Source organism: Mytilus galloprovincialis, chromosome 8, assembly GCF_965363235.1.
Source record: "Mytilus galloprovincialis chromosome 8, xbMytGall1.hap1.1, whole genome shotgun sequence".
Classification (NCBI taxonomy): domain Eukaryota; kingdom Metazoa; phylum Mollusca; class Bivalvia; order Mytilida; family Mytilidae; genus Mytilus; species Mytilus galloprovincialis.
Genome location: NC_134845.1, coordinates 33,603,195 through 33,620,286, shown reverse-complemented (window position 1 = coordinate 33,620,286; position 17,092 = coordinate 33,603,195). Strand labels below are relative to the sequence as shown.

The 17,092-nt window shown below is 31.5% G+C and overlaps 1 protein-coding gene across 5 annotated transcripts in view; it reads right to left on the bottom strand.

The window, feature by feature from the left end:
* LOC143085613 (cyclic nucleotide-binding domain-containing protein 2-like) overlaps positions 1 to 10,869 on the bottom strand; it is a 55,827-nt gene extending 44,958 nt beyond the window's left edge. For 3 of the 5 annotated variants that reach the window (XM_076262074.1, XM_076262076.1, XM_076262075.1), the window contains exon 1: positions 5,111 to 5,302. The gene's annotated coding sequence lies outside the window, so the exon portion shown is untranslated. Of the gene's footprint in view, positions 1 to 5,110; positions 5,303 to 10,577 lie in introns of those variants that run through there. The other 2 variants (XM_076262073.1, XM_076262071.1) reach the window with 2 other exon arrangements.
* Between the last annotated feature and the right edge of the window lie 6,223 nt (positions 10,870 to 17,092).

The following is a 17,092-nucleotide window of genomic DNA, read 5'->3' as shown; positions in this document are numbered from 1 at the left end:
GACATTGAAAAAATTAAGATGTTATCTAGATGTCTTGTTTGTTGGTGCTTTTTTTGTATTGCTTGTACTATATTAGTGATCACTTTTGGCCATGTGCTCCTGCTAACGTCTCTACGTAGTAATATATCCATGGCTTTCAAATGTTTGGATTTGAGCGGTCGTGATGGAGGTATATCCAGAGACGCTCTACAGAAGCACGTAATGTATGAAGATTTTGTTTTTTTTTGTGCTCGACCCTTATATAGGTTATATCTGCTCTTCAAAGTGTACAAAAACAAATTTCACCTTTCCAAAAAGATGCACAAACAGATATCATGACTGTAAAATTGAGAATGAAATGGGGAATATGTCAAAGAGACAACAACCCGACCAAAGACCAGAAATCATACGAAGGCCACCAATGGGTCTTCAATACAGCGATTTGTTTATGTTTTAACTATTTACTGTCTCATGATCCGACATGTTAAATTAAATGTTTGTATTAGGACTACTGGAGATTTTCTGAAGATGGATAGCGTACAGCGTGTTGTATACTGCTAACGTTTACGGTCTATGACCCAGATAAATTTATAAGTCGAAAGTTTAAAAGGCAATCAAATCTAAAGACATTAATTCTTATACCTACAACATTTTAAATTATATACAGAATTTAGATAATATAGCGTATAAAAGTATAAATAAAATACTGAATTCAGAAGCATCACTGACCGTAATTGTGTCGTGTTCGAACTGGGCTGATTCTATTCAAAAAGTTTCAAATTAAAAAAACTATCATTTTGCCTCAAATGAAAACCAGCATGTGTTCACAGAGGGCGGCTGATTGCTTTATTGATAGATATTTATCACATTTAATCTATTTTGAATATATTTATTGGCAGGTTTATGTAGTAAGACTTAAAATATAAATCCTTGTTTATTAATTGAAAAAATTGAACCATGTAATTCAACGCATTTTTTATTTTACGCATAATTATAAATTAATTTAAAGCGTTTAAAAACACTTGTTTTCGGTAGTAAAAGATATGCTTACAACAGGCAATTCTTCTTTAACTGTTAACCATGTATAGATAGAAAAAGATTAAAATAATGTCAAATGGCACTCAAATTAACTATTGTTTTGTCACAGTAGACGCTAAAAGGACATATCGTACAGCATACATGTGTAAATATTCTGAACATTTTTTAACATCATTTTGTTGTTAAAAAATAAAAAAATAGAGTACGACAGGATTGCAAAAAAAAATCGTCAATATTATCTTGTTTTCCAAATATATTTTTTATTGTTTCAAACTTCAAAACTTGACTAAAGGATAAATCAATAAATTTTGACACTATTTCTAGTCAAATATTATGATCTTGTCTCTACGAATTAATTGATATCCACAACAAGTTATACCTGATATTTAGTATAGGAGACTCCAAGTTTAAAGTATTATTAGGCCAAAAAAGTTACATCTATTTACTGATGCATATGCATACTGAAAAAAATTGGCATCTTTCGGTCTGATATTTCGTCTTCACTTTATTTGAGGGAGACATAAATATTTAAAAAAAAAAGTTATAGACAGAGAATGCTTTAAAATAGATGGATGACAGTAAACACTCAAACTATCTACTTTGGCCTATGTCATATATATATCTCAGCATATATATCACTCAAACCTGCCTGATATTCGGTAATATATACCAATAAACACTTATCTTTATCTGAGAAACAATGATAATTAAATAAGTAAATCCGTAGTCCTCGTGTCAATATTAACTCCCTATTTATTTCAGATTATATAACCGTATTTACAAAATCTTTTGATTTGATGTATCACGTATATAATTTAAACAGATTTTGACTTGTATTTATTTACTTGGGTATGTTATAGTCGAGTACTTAACATTTATTGCTGCCGTAAATAGAAAATGGTCACAGGTGCAAAAATCGAGTCCAAGTATTTTTTAACATGTAAACACAATACTTATTATGTTGAATTAGTAAAATATATATTAAAGAGTACTTGTTCGTGTGCAGTTGTGGTGATAAGGAACGTATTACTCGTTAGCGGACCCAGAACTTTTCATAAAAAGGGGGTTTGCTGACTGACCTAAAAGGGGGCAGCTCCAGTCATGCTTCAGTGATTTCCTATATACTTAACCAAATTTTTTCCACGAAATGGGCCCCACCCCCTGGATCCGCCTTTGTTACTTATCAAAATGGAAATCTAGATTATTTAAAAGTCCCATAGAAAGAATAACAGAAATTCCAGCATAACACACCAACAACGGCTACTCAAAGACCTTTAATGTAGATAAAAGAAAACACGAACAGCAACGACCAAGAAATTAGAACCTGGTACAGAAACAACATGGATGGAGGGGTTCAAACCATTTTTATCTGCGCAAAAAACTGACCACGTGTCTTTCATTAAACTAGTTTTGAACACAGAGCAATATTAATATTGATCTGTGGGTGAACAAGTATATATAGACGTGTTTAATTGGGTGTAGTTTGGTATATTCTGGTAAATGAATAAACATATTTCGGGACGGCGTACTTTTAACGTATAATAAGTACTGCAGAGATCATTGTCCTTGCTATGTTTTCTCGTAATATTGAATGCATTGCCGTCCTTCATCGAAAGAATGCCATTTAACAAACAATTCAGCAATTGTCGCTTTACATCGCTTTCAGTGTAACTTTAAAACAAACAATATAAAACACTATGCGTAAAAGTACATGCTGTAAACTAATAGTAGTGTATTTAATTTAAAAGCTCGCATATTAAAACCTAAATCAATAGGTACTACTGTGTCCAGTAGTTTGACATTCAAAATATATAATGACCCCCTCCCTTCTATAATGTACGCGTAAAATCAATATTGGTCAAATACAAGTTCTCAGTACATGAACTTATCTTTACATTCAATTTGTCTTTTCAAAGGATGTGAAAGTAAACCGGCATTCTTCTAACCTTTACAATGAAACAACTATTGCAGGAAATACATTTTGTTTTTCATCATTGCCGTTCGTTGGTAACTGTGACACCTTTGTATTATGTGAATTGGAACGCAAATATGACAAAGTTGATGTATGATTTCTCAACATTAATAGACTCCCACTGAATTACATATCCTTTTCAAACTATTGTCCAGTAAAACTGGACATTTAAGTCAACATTGATTCAAGTCTTATATTTATTTTATTTGCTTTATGTACATGAAATATTTGAACAAAAATCAGTTTGACGAAAGACTTTAAAAGTATATAGTTACTACCAATAGACTTTATAATACACTTAAAACGATGAAAAAACATATTGTGATTCTTTTTTTGAATAGCCACAAAATTATAATATTTCAGAGAAAAAGAGATGACCATTTTTCATAAAACGGGCAGGTACCGTAGCCATGTGAAAATATCTTTATACGGTTCTTTTTATCTCATCATGGAAATAGAATGAAATTTATTACTTTCATGATCTCACGAAGATCATTTTCAGGAATATGTAACAGCTCTTTTCATAATGGTAGCAAGAAAAAAAATTGACCTTTGTCATGCTATAATATGGAATGAGCTGTAACATATTCTTGAAAATGATCTCCGTGACATCTGCAAACAATACAGATAGGCATTATATATTAAACAAGACTGTACATATTATATTGAAATTTGATTGAAAGATATCACAATTACAATAATCAATATACAAACAAAGCAAGCAGGCTAACCAAAGCCTACATGCATTAGGAAATAAGCTGTAACAAAATTTATCGAACACACTTCTATTTTTTCAGTACCTTGATAAACCGAAAGACGGCCATTGATGCTGAACATTCATATTTAGATAATTTTCTTAGAATTCAAAAATCGAAAAATATTTATGACTGCAGCGCAAAACTGGTTGTGAAAAATTCAAGCAGAGATAATCAAATGTTTCTCATCAACACAAAAATAAGAAAAACTAAACCATATAAAAAAGTGCTCAAATTTATAACGAGAGCAAGCTCAAAAACATAATCTGCTTATGTGAAACAATGCCATCCTATACACTAGTATATCGCTGGCTAATCTTTACAGTGACGGATCCAAAGGAAGGTTCCAAGGTTAGGGACCCCCTTATTCGACAACATGTGTTGGAACCTCCCCCTCCCCCTTTTTTAAATGGCTGGATCTGCCCCTGCTTAAAGTTGGTTTAGTTGGTTTTGAAATATACATCTGAATCATCTAATTTCAATTAGAATAGATATCATTGAGACTTTTTTTATAAAACAACATGAAAGGTCTACTTCAACCAAGGATTTGTAGTAACTATACAAATCCTTGCTTTAACGATATAAAAAAAGGTCGTAATTCAATTTGTCAAGCACTCTATGCAAAAGTCCAGAAAAGTGATGGAAAAATAACAAATGTCCATAATTAAAATTTCCTTCAGTAATTTTTGTTTTTGGTTATATAAAAATAAGGAGATGCGGTATGATTGTCAATGACACAACTATCCATCAGAGACCAAAAGATGATGACGTAAGCAACAAGTATAAAGGTAACTGTCAACAATGGACAATGAGCAAAACCAATACTGTAAGCATGTTATCAAAAAAGCCCAGACATGAAACAATTCTATCTGAAAACAAATGGCCTAATTCATGATAAAACAATAAAAGAAAAAACAGTTATGACAGTTATGATAGCAACAAAAACAACCACTAAATTAAAGTCTCTTGACTCGGGATGGTAAAACAGTATATGATGTACTGTTACCAGTCTTTTTACTTAATTATATTAGTTGTAGATTTTGAAATAATATATATAGATTATTATATATTAAATGACTGAATAATAGCCAGCGATAAATCTTACGGTATAATTATGACACAGTACACTACAAAATATAATATATAACCAGTCTATTAAAAAGGGTACAACATCACCAAAATAACAATAGAATGAACAAATTTTAGATATTCCGGATAACAGATATCCTTCATCAGTATGATCACGATGTAAAATGAATCATATCAATCTATTATACTTATAAAACTATCAAAATCTTGAAACTTATATAAAAAAAAAAAGAGACAAAAACAGTTATATACATATATATATCCATGTAAAACTTACCCGTTAGAGTATAGGACGTTTTATCCAATTATAACTTTTCATCATTATAAACAAATTTAAATGTCAAAATTTCACATATCCATAATAAAAAGGATTAAATGATCATATGGTTATGATATCCTACGTGAAAAAAATGTTGTGTATTCCGTACACCTACTGGACTTTTGATTCTTCAGCTTTAAAATGGATAACTTAAGATTTGTTTAAATTTCCTCAAATTTGAACACCCAATACTAAGCAAATACAAATAATGGTACTCAAACGTTTAGGATTTATTGTGTAAATACGAAAATATAATTGAAGTAACTTTTAAACTGAAAATTTGAATTTTTGCATTCTTTGTTACATATCAGGACTTGTCACTTTGTGAAAAGTACTTTCTTATGTTGAAATTAATACATTAATTGGTATTGAGCATAAGTGGGGGTTTTAAAGATTTGCCCTTTTAATTTACATGTGTATAAGTTTATTAAGCGAGATTTGTTTGCTTTCTGTAGTATTTACTTGTGATCTTTGTTTGATGGTTCAACTTGGTTATGTTTAGGAGTATTTATTTCAGTTTGGGAAGGTTAATATTTTTAACCTTTGTATAAAATGTGTCAAGAGAAAAACGATCTGGTTAAAAATTAGGGACAATATCAAGTGTTAATTGATACTACATGCAGTTGGGACTTTTAAAACTATACAATATATCTTATAAACTATATGAGATATCTTATAAACTATATGAGATATCTTATAAACTATATAAGATATCTTATAAACTATATAAGATATCTTGTTAACTATATAAGATATCTTGTAAACTTTATGAGATATCTTATAAACTATACAAGATATCTTGTAAAATGTATATTAAGATATCTTGTAAAATGTATTTTAAGACAGCTTGTAAACTTTATAAAATAATTTATAAACTATATTAGATATCTTATAAACTATATAAGATATCTTATAAACTATATAAGATATCTTGTAAAATATATATTAAGATAGTTTGTAAACGTTATGAGATATCTTGTAAACTTTATGATATATCTTATAAACTATATGAGAAAGCTTGTAAAATATATAATGAGATAGCTTGTAAACTTTATGAGATATCTTATAAACAATATGAGATAGCTTATAAACCGTATGAGATATCTTATTTAGTGAATGGCTATTATTTATTTTGAATTTATTGAACCATAAAACTAATTTTTGACTCTTCACATTGAATAATCCGCGAAGCGGATTATGTAAAATGTGAAGAGTCAAAAATTAGTTTTATGGTTCAATAAAATCAAAATAAATTATTGCCATTCATTATAAATAAATTTCTATCAAAAATAAGGCTCAAAGAACTTTTTATATATTATTTATATTAACAATGACAACGTACACACATGTAAGCGTATGAATACACAACGTCAGAGTGGGCGTGTCGCCATCAAAATTGATAACATTGAAAATAAAACTAATAATTTTAACCAATCAGAAGACAGTAAAAACACCAAATTTATTTATAACTATATGTCGAGATATCTTATAAACTATATATCTTTTTAACTCTATATGGCTCCAGCCAGAATGCATATGAAATATCTTTAACACTTTTTATCCTGCAATTGGATGTTCTACTATACAGATACAGCCCTACAGATATCGCTATGCTGTATCTGTATACTATACAGATATCGCTTTAAAGCTCCGCCCACTGCCGGACTTAGTATTGTATGAACCTGCGTGACCTCAGAATGTGTATTGCAGTAGCATTCCAATGACGTATTTTTTGCGAATTAACGATTTCTTTTATACGTTCTGTTTATTTTCAAACATTTCTTTAGAGCAATAAGAATCACACAATTTTTCTCATAACATACACACATGAACAGCAGTATTTTCTACGATGACAACTATCGATTTCAAGACTTAAATGTTTATGATTGTGTAACAAAAACAACCATGTCAATTTCAGCATGCATGTTTAGTGAATGTCGAGTCTAAAGCGTAGGACAACTCGTACACTCTTGTTTCAAATTGGACAATGTTTTGTTATTTGTTTTTACTGTTGAAATTAGTTGTTATGTTAAAATAGATAATTATTCACCTTGAGCGATGTATTATTATGTTGACCATTCGAGAATCTTTTTTGGCGAACCTGTCTTCAGCTGAATGTGTGATTACTGTATCGTATCACTACACGGGCCTCAAGGGATTTCAAATCGAAAATAAATGCAAAACATGTGTTTTTATATCTTTCAAAACACAAATAATATACAGAATCAATTGCAGGATAAAGACAATAACTGATTAGTGACTTTAAATATCAGCTGTATTTGTACTCGGCTCGAAACAGGTGTAATAGCTCGCTAAAAGCTCGCATACACCTTGTTTCCTAGCCTCGTACAAATACAGCTGATATTCAAAGACACTAAAAAGTTATTGTCTATGTAACCCTCTCTCCCAGCATCTGTCCGTTAACAAAGATTATACATTCGTTTGATGTGTTTAAGCTTTTGATTTTGCCATTTGATTAGTGACTTTCCGTTTAAAATTTTTATTATGGGGAGTTGCTGAAATAGAGTACACATGCTTGTAGTTTCAAATATAACAACAAACGAACCGACGGACTCCACTAAAAACTAGGAGTGAATTCAGGCATGTCAGGTGCTCCGGAAGGGTAAGCATTTCCTGCACCGTATACAGCACCCGTCATAATATTTTTTGCTCAGTTCAGTAATGATAATTTGTTACTAATAGAGTTATCTCCCCTCACATGGCTTAGTTTGAAAAAATGATTCTAAAACCCAAATGTTTGGTATTTATTTAAATGTAACACATAATGCAATAAATCAGCAAGTTTTCTTAATATAGATAAACAGTCGTATCAAAAAAAATGCAAATCTGTCTACAAATTTGCAGATTTCATTTTTTGTCTCTCCAACATAGAATTCCTCACAATTTGAACATATGAGAGAAGAGATAAAATGCGTTCCATTTAGCAATAAATTGAACTTTTTTCTATTAAATTTGGACAAGTCATACATCGTTTATCGGTACATTTTTTTAGAATTGGCACAGTTTCATTAAAGTCAAATTTTGAAGATATTAAATATCGTTTCAGACTTTTCGACTGTCTTTTGCTGTTGGTAATTTTCTTATTCTGTAAGACTTTGTCCATTCTTTCACTTTTGTGTAAATTTGTTTCAATTTGTCGCATGAAACTAAATGTGTCATAATTTAGCGGATTATAAGTTGTAACAAACCCTTTAACGGAATAATTTTGTTTAAATTGTTCGATGATTCCTCTGTAGTTTCGGATCGCCGTGATTCTGTGACAATTGGTCCTTTTGTCAGTGAAAAAGAAGATTATCAACAGCAAAAGACAGTCGAAAAGTTCTGAAACGATATTTAACATCTTCAAAATTTGAATTTAATGAAACTGTGCCAATTGTAAAAAAAATGTACCGATAAACGATGTATGACATGTCCAAATTTAATAGAAAAATGTTCAATTTATTTCAAAAATGGAAAGCATTTTACTGTTAAGCAAAATATGTCTTGTAAAAGTTCAAACGTCATCTATTCTCTCATATGTTCAAATTGTGAGGAATTCTATGTTGGAGAGACAAAAAATGAACTGCGGACTAGAATGACTTTACATAGACAGCAAACCAACCATGAAGATTTAACACTCATCAGGGGGCCCAAGACCACAATTAATGATCCCCTTTAATTATAGTGTATTTTTTCTTTATTTTTTTTCTTTCCCTTTCTCATACATTTCTTAGCTTTTCTGGGGTGGAAATGAAAGAAGAGAGGTAAAATAAACTGTTGGATGTTTTATTTTAACTGATTTTGATATGGAAAGAGTGATTAGGCCTGGTGCAAAAAGGTGATATTTACAGTTTTCGGAACATCTTTTGACTTGTCCATAGGGGTATGGATGTGTATTGGCTGAATTTTTAAAATACAGAGGAGCAATCTTTCTGAATTTTGGATATAGTTTTGGACTAGAACTGTACTTTACACACACAAAAGATTTGACAAAAAGATTAGTTGTCTCATTGGCACTTTAACCTATAATGGTTTACTTTTTTAAATTGTTATTTGGATGGAGAGTTGTCTCATTGGCACTCACACCACATCTGCCTTTATCTATAGGTGCAATTTTTTTTAATGAAACAAAACGTTATAAAGAACTTAATAGAGAATTTAATTGTGGTCTGTGGCCAGGGCAAACGACCATTTCCATCGTTGTTCTAATGGACGATTTAAAATATTTCCATTGTATATTGTCAATCGTCAAAATATTTTTCTCCGGAGGAAGAAAGAAGAATTATTCATAAACATTCTCAACCCGGGATTAAATGATAAATGATATTCTAATTTTAACGTAACATTTTAAAGTTTTAAAATGACATTAGTAGTCTCCCTTGTATTAGTTAACGTCATACTATTGTTAACGTCAAGTTTTATTTATATACAAGTCACATTACCTGAAGATCTGCGGAAGCAGTGAAAGTACTAGTAAAAAAGTGATGCAGTGAAACCGTTATTATCTTTTAATGATTTTCTTATATATATATTGAGCTGATCTATAACAATAACATCCCCATGCCTTATATATCATGTACTGTAGTACGCCGCTAGATTAAAACTGACGAGGAAAGGTAACAATATAATACTTCCATGGGTTGATGTTTAGACGAGTTGTATATACATAATGTACACAGCCATGTATCACCATCATTAATGGCGATCCGATGGATAAATCTGTTGTAGAGTTGTCACTGACTCAGACGTACTTATAAATATAATTATTTTCTGTGACTGTATCTTACATTAATTTGTAGGATCCTTTACTATAGATAATTGAGTTGATCTGTAACAATAACATCTACATGCCTTATATATCATGTACTGTAGTACGCCGCTAGATTAAAACTGACGAGGAAAGGTAACACACGACCACTGAAAGCTTTATTATTTGTAGAGCCCAGGTGGTCGTGCAGTCTAGCGGGACGGCTGCAGTGCAGGCAATTTGGTGTCACGATATCACAGTAGCATGGGTTCGAATCCCGGCGAGAGAAGAACAAAAATTTGCGAAAGCAAATTTACAGATCTAACATTGTTGGGTTGATGTTTAGACGAGTTGTATATATATATACATAATGTACACAGCCATGTATCACCATCATTGATGGCGATCCGATGGATAAATCTGTTGTAGAGTTGTCACTGACTCAGACGTACTTATATATATATATATATATATATATATGCACTCATAACAATAATGATCAATAGTATGGTACGCAGCTAGCAACATTTAAGTTGTTCTCGTCTTGAAAGTGAATGTAATATTCCTCACTAAACGTAAAGCAACATCCGTGACTTTTGCCTGTTTTAAAAAGCGTGTAAACTGATGTAACTTAAGATTGTAATGAGTGTTAAATAATTAATTCACATTGAGACTCACCAATTCTAGAATACGTTGATTATTTTATTCTTCCATCTATTGCTTTCTGAAAGCTTTGCTGGAAAATATTAAGGTTGGTTCCCTCCGTAAAATATTCAGAATACCTTTGAAATATTCAAATATTAATATGCCATTTTTTGCAAGTTTGTCAATAACCATGATAACCAATGATAACAGTTAGGTACAAGTCCAGGAAATGTTGAAAATTATCGGTTTGAAATTTCTGGTCGCTCATTTTTTTTAGCGCTGAAATCCATTAGTTAAATAAATGATGGTTCTATGTGAATGGCTTCGAGCTTTCAATATTCATAAAACGCGCGACATTATTTAATACTAGTAGTATCCTATTCCCAAATAAAACATTAAAAAATATTGTCTAACTTATAATTAAGATATGCTGTCAAAATAAGAAAAAAAAACTATCAGAGATTAATTGTCAACAATAATGAAGCATTCCATTGACACCATGTAATGTTATTGTTCATAAAGATAACAAGCGGATTAACGCCTTAACTGACAATTAGATTTGGTTTTCATGTATATAGTATTGACTTTTTTTAATTCTTATACAATGAGTGACAAATTAACTGAAAATCCAAAATATCAATCGAAAATTAAAAATTAAAAATACACGTGACAAGTATTCCTCGAAGCAGAAACATTATATTGTAAACGGACTTTTCCATATAAAGTAATTTAAAACGTTAAATGATAAATAAAACTGTCAAAATGATTTTAAAAAAACAACGTATTTCCCAATTTATATAATGCATTCTTAAAAGTTGATACAAAAAAAAACAAAGAATGTGTCCCAAGTAAACGGATGCCCCATCCGCACCATCATTTTCTATGTTCAGTTGACCGTAAAAATGGGGTAAAAATTGTAATTTGGCATAAAAATTAGAAAGATCATATCATAGGAAACATGTGTACTAAGTTTCAAGTTGATTGGACTTCAACTTCAACAAAAATTACCTCGACCAAAAACTTTAACCTGAAGAGGGACAGACGGACGAACGGACAAACAGACGAACGAACGGTACAACGAACAGACGAACAGAAGGACGAACGCACAGACTAGAAAACATAATGCCCATAAATGGGGCATAAAAAGAAAAGAATTTGTCTTATTTCAGAATTTTCTACTCCTTTTGGACTGTTTCGTAAAACTAATATTTACGTCTTTAAAACAATTACGGTGCAATTTATTTAAATATTAAAAATTTAAAAGGCACTTTTTAGAGGTGTTCTTTATTTTAGTATTTATCATTGACATATCGATATGTAATATACATGTAACTATCTTTAGTAGCTTATATTAATTTGACAGTTTGTAAAACAGCATATTTAAAGTTTGCATGGATGTATCAATACAAGATTAGCTTATTAAATTTGATAACACCCCACCATAAGACTTATCTTTCTTTTGCACTGATAATCTTATAGAAAAAGGATTGAACAGTGAACTGGAAGAAAGATTAATTGATTTATTAATAACGAAACATGTTTCATATTTAATGAAGAACATAATGAATATATTTTAATCATTAAATTTGTACCTTCAGACAGACTGCATTCTGTCAGATATACTCACATGTTTGAAAATTGCATATCTAATTTTTGAGGGTCTGGGCATGGTTTACAGAATAGAGAATAACGAACAAAATACTATAGAATATTATGGATCAACATAGATTAAAAGATGACCTATAGCAATAACAATGACCTATGCAGTAAAAATAAAAATAAAATACATTGGCAATTAAACCACATCTTCTGTTTTTATATTTAACATGAAATTGATAATGGAAATGGGGAATGGGGAATGTATATATCAAAGTGTATACTATATAGATGTATGTTTATAATAATAACTTGGACATAATATATTGATACAAACTATTCCCAGGAAATAATAATCAAGAAATAAAAATGTGTATTATTTATAGATATTTTTGCAGATGAAATGTGTGTTACAGAAAGTCAACAAGTTAGGGAACTGAGATGAGAAATGTACAACAAAAATGTATTACTGAATACAGTTTTATCTATTGCTTTGGTGTTTTTTTTGTTAGACAATTTTCCATCTGAAGCTACCCGACTGATAACAGTGTTTCTCAGTTGGAAAGAGGGAAGTCATTATATGTCAAAACTTAGTCATGACTTTGCCTGGTTAAACCGCGACAAAGCTATAATCTATGGTCTTTCAACTCTAGGAAGTGTCACGGCTAATATTCTCTAGGTAATATGTAACAGTGCATTACAATGTCTACACCAAATCAGTTCTTTTCCATTACTATACTGACATAAAATTGAGAATGGAAATGGGGAATGTGTCAAAGAGAAAACAACCCGACCATAGAACAAACAACAGCAGAAGATCACCAACAGGTCTTCAATGCAGCGAGAAATTCCTGCACCAGGAGGCGTCCTAGCTTCAGCTGGCCCCTTAACAAATATATATACTAGTTCAGTGATAATGAACGCCATACTAAACTCCAAATTGTACACAAGAAACTAAAATTAAAAATAATACAAGACTAACAAAGGCCAGAGGCTCCTGACTTGGGACAGGCGCAAAAATGCGGCAGGGTTAAACATGTTTATGAGATCTCAACCATCCCCCTATACCTCTAGCCAATGTAGAAAAGTAAACGCATAACAATACGCACTATCAGTTACTAGTACCTGACATGCCAGCTCCAGATTTCAATTAAACCGATTGAAAGATTATGTCTTCATCGTTAGGGGTTTAGTATCATACCATCAGAACATATATGAGAAGAACATAACCCGTGTCATGCCAACAACTGGTTTTTGAATAAATGTGTTAAGTTCCGATGCAAAGACCCTGTAAGTGAATCAATATTAACGCCAAAATATGCAATTAGGATATAACTGTATTGTATTTTAAGCTCCGATGGTATCAATTTGGGATTTGATGGTCGCAAATTAAGTTTACTGGCGACGCGTTAGCGGAGACAGTAAACGGGTATTTGCGACCATCAAATCCCCAATTGATGCCATCGGAGCTTAAAATACAATATTGTTATCTCCATTCTAATGAAACTGACAGAAAACAACGTTAAAACCTTATTCAAAATATGTCATATGCCGTCTGCGCTTGCGCGTACGTACCATAGCATCAATTGTCAATTGATGCCATGCCAGTAAATAAGTGACGTTATCCAATCAAAATGAACGTTACAAACCTTGTTGCATTAGAATCTTTAATGACCTGACAACAGTATTGTAACTATATCCCTTCTTAATAAGTTTATTTAAAGGTTTTGTTAGCTTCTGAGGTGAATACTGACATGTTTGTGCTTTATAAAGAATATTTCCATAAAAAATTGGATGTGAAATACATGAACGTACAAGAAGGCTGCATATTGAGCTATATTTACGAATGATGTCCTTATACCGATGTAAGTAAGTAAGTAAGTAAATTTTATTTAGAGTCGGCATATATATACATAATAACAGACAAAAACATGAGCTCTGGTGAGCTCTTTAACCGATTATCACATAAAAATCATGCAGCATCAAGCAAATACTACCAACTAAAATTGAAAACAAGAACTATCTTTAAAAAAGATATCCGACGTATTTAAATTTGAGTATATGTTTAAAACTATCATTTCGATAACCTTCAGAAGCACAAAGATACCATTTAAATAACGTTTTCTCTGTTTGTGTTCAGTAGTCTCGGTCCTTGTAAGATCTATTTCAAATATACAAGTTTTTCACTTGCTTTCCATCACGATATAATCAACGAGACGTTTTTTCAAACACAACCAAATCACCCACCATGACAGCATTTTGTCCAATCACAGAAGGGATTTTCGAGCATGCGTATTCTGTTGCCATAGTTAAGCGTCCTTAAGTTCAAAGGACACAAACCGAAACTATACCGACTACGTCGGAAAAACACATGCAAATATAATGAAAGCAAAGTCAAAGTTCGTTTGGCAAGAGCCTCTATGTTCATTGAACGGGGGAATCAGCAAATCACTTGGAAATCATAAAATAATAACAAACTAATATAAAAGCATAAAAAGAATAAATAAATTAAAAAGTCAATTGTTCATCAACAATTGAAAGGTCTTTCCTTTTTTTGTCTTATTGATAGCCTTCTTAGTTTAAAAATATATGGTTGCTAAGGACTTTTTTTTTCATAACAAATGGCTGTAATGGACAAAAATCATTCCTAAGGATAAAATTATTACTTCCAGTATTAAAAATGTCATATGCACTATTTATAATCTTTCAAGTTAAAGAAATAAGTGATTGCTAAGGACTTATATGTCGTTGTTAGGGACAAAAATGTCATTTCCAGTATTAAAAATTTCATATTTATATTATTCATAGCCTTCTAAGTTCAAAAATATATGGTTGCTAAGGTGTTATATGTCGTTGCTAGGGACCTTGACCTCTGACCCGACCTAATTTTATAGATCTTATTATGCTGAACATTTTTGCAATTCAAAGTTTTTTTCTATCTCCAACCTCTTTTGAGTTATAAACGAAAAATAATCATTTCGGACCCGAAAAACAGTTTTCGTGCCCTAGGTCCATAATAGTTGGTCCAATAATTTTAAATCCATCATAACAACTGTAGATCTGGACAAGACACACATTTTCTCTGTTATATTTTATCAGCCATCTTTTACGGTTATTGAGTAAATCCGTTAACAAGCTAAGGTTAAAATCTAGGTCATGACCTTGACCTCTGACCTTAGGTCAGTTTTCTTAGTCACGTAAATTGATGATCATTGGTGAAGATTCTAGGTGACTACAACTTATGGTTTCTGAGTTTTAGTGGCCAAACGACATCGGTTAATTTTCGAAGGGGCATAACCCTACCAATGAGTCGTTGAATCTTTTCGATCCATATGTAACGAAGAACCAGGGTCTGTTCCTGAACAAAGTCCACCCTTTGTTTTTTTCTACCTATTATGGTTACGGAGTTAGAATGATAACAAGGTTTTCGGTGTTAGGGGAGATAACCCCTATAAATGAAATGTTACGGGGTCGTACCCTCACCACAAGATAGCTTTTGGTCAACCGATACTAGATACCTAATATCGTTTTAACATGGCTCGTACTTTTTTTGGGAAATGTCGTAAAAGTTTGGCGGAAAGAATAATAATAATAATCAGAAGAAATACAGTAAGGTCATTCCTTATAGAAAGCCTCAAATCTTAAGGATCTTTTACCATAACTTGAGGTTCAAGGTCTAGGTACCTCAGCAGTGTTCACATACCTGAAATTATATGAATTGTTTTTTTATTACAACTAAATCTTGAATAAATAAAGGACATTTTTATTAATTATTTAAAGTTCTTCAAGGCAATTGAGCGCATTCTACGAGTTTTTAATGATGGAAGATTTGAAATCTGCAGGAGTGTTTCGTATGAGCTCTGATGGTCTTCATAAATAAAGCAAAGCGCTCGTTCTTGCATTTTGTTTTCTATTTTTCTGGTATTTTGTGCCCACAGAAATGCCAAGTCAAAGGGCAGTAACTAAAGTTAAATAAAAGAGTAATAAATTGTAAGTTTACTCAGTTTGTTAAGGTTCATCATAACCTTTTGGCTAAAATGGCCGTATTTACACCCCAAATTTTACTCTGAGTACAGACTAACCTATATACCTGCAACAGTTTTAAGGGATGGCAGGAACTAGATATATAAATTTTAAAAGCATTTTATGTTTCAGAAAATTATAAACTTTTCTAGATTTTGCTATCCATTTTTTTTCGTTCCTGCAGAAGGTGCAAAAATTAACTAAGTAGTGAAAACGATTGAGAAGCTCCCCTCATATAATCAATGTTGTGAGTAGTATTGATTTAAATGGACAATAGATGGACAATAGACACCTGTAAACAACAGGTGATTTAACAGGTTTAAACTGTGTAACTGAGTGGACCGTATCAAATGAAACTCGGGTGTTTGTTTATTTTGCTATCTTCTGCAGACTGGAAAAAAATGAACATCAAAATCCAGGTCAGTTTTTAATTTTCTGAAACGTAGACTTCATATAACTTTTATATATCTAGTTCCTGCCATGCCTTAAAACTTTCCTGGATGTACCAGTTTGTCTGTACTCATAGTAATTTTGGAGGTGTAAACACGGCCATATTTTTCAATTCCTTATGATGAACCTTAAGGTTTATGTACCCTTTTGTAGCCATTTTTGTACGAACTTTTCAAACTTCAATTTATTGTATCAAAACTACAGATAGTCATATAATGAATAATAGAGATAGGCCATTTTGTACATATTCCAAGGGGAAACTTGATGCAAAGCTTTATTTTTTACTATTCCATTGCATTTAATAGAAAAAGAGCACTTTGTGGCAAATAAATCAAGATTTTTATAGAAAATCCACAGCCTTTATCCTTGTACTCTTATATTTGGCAATTTGATGACTGATAGATATAGGATTATTGCATGCAGTGCTAGCATTGATTTCCTTAAAACAAGTTTATAAATGTAGTTATTGGTTAAGACAA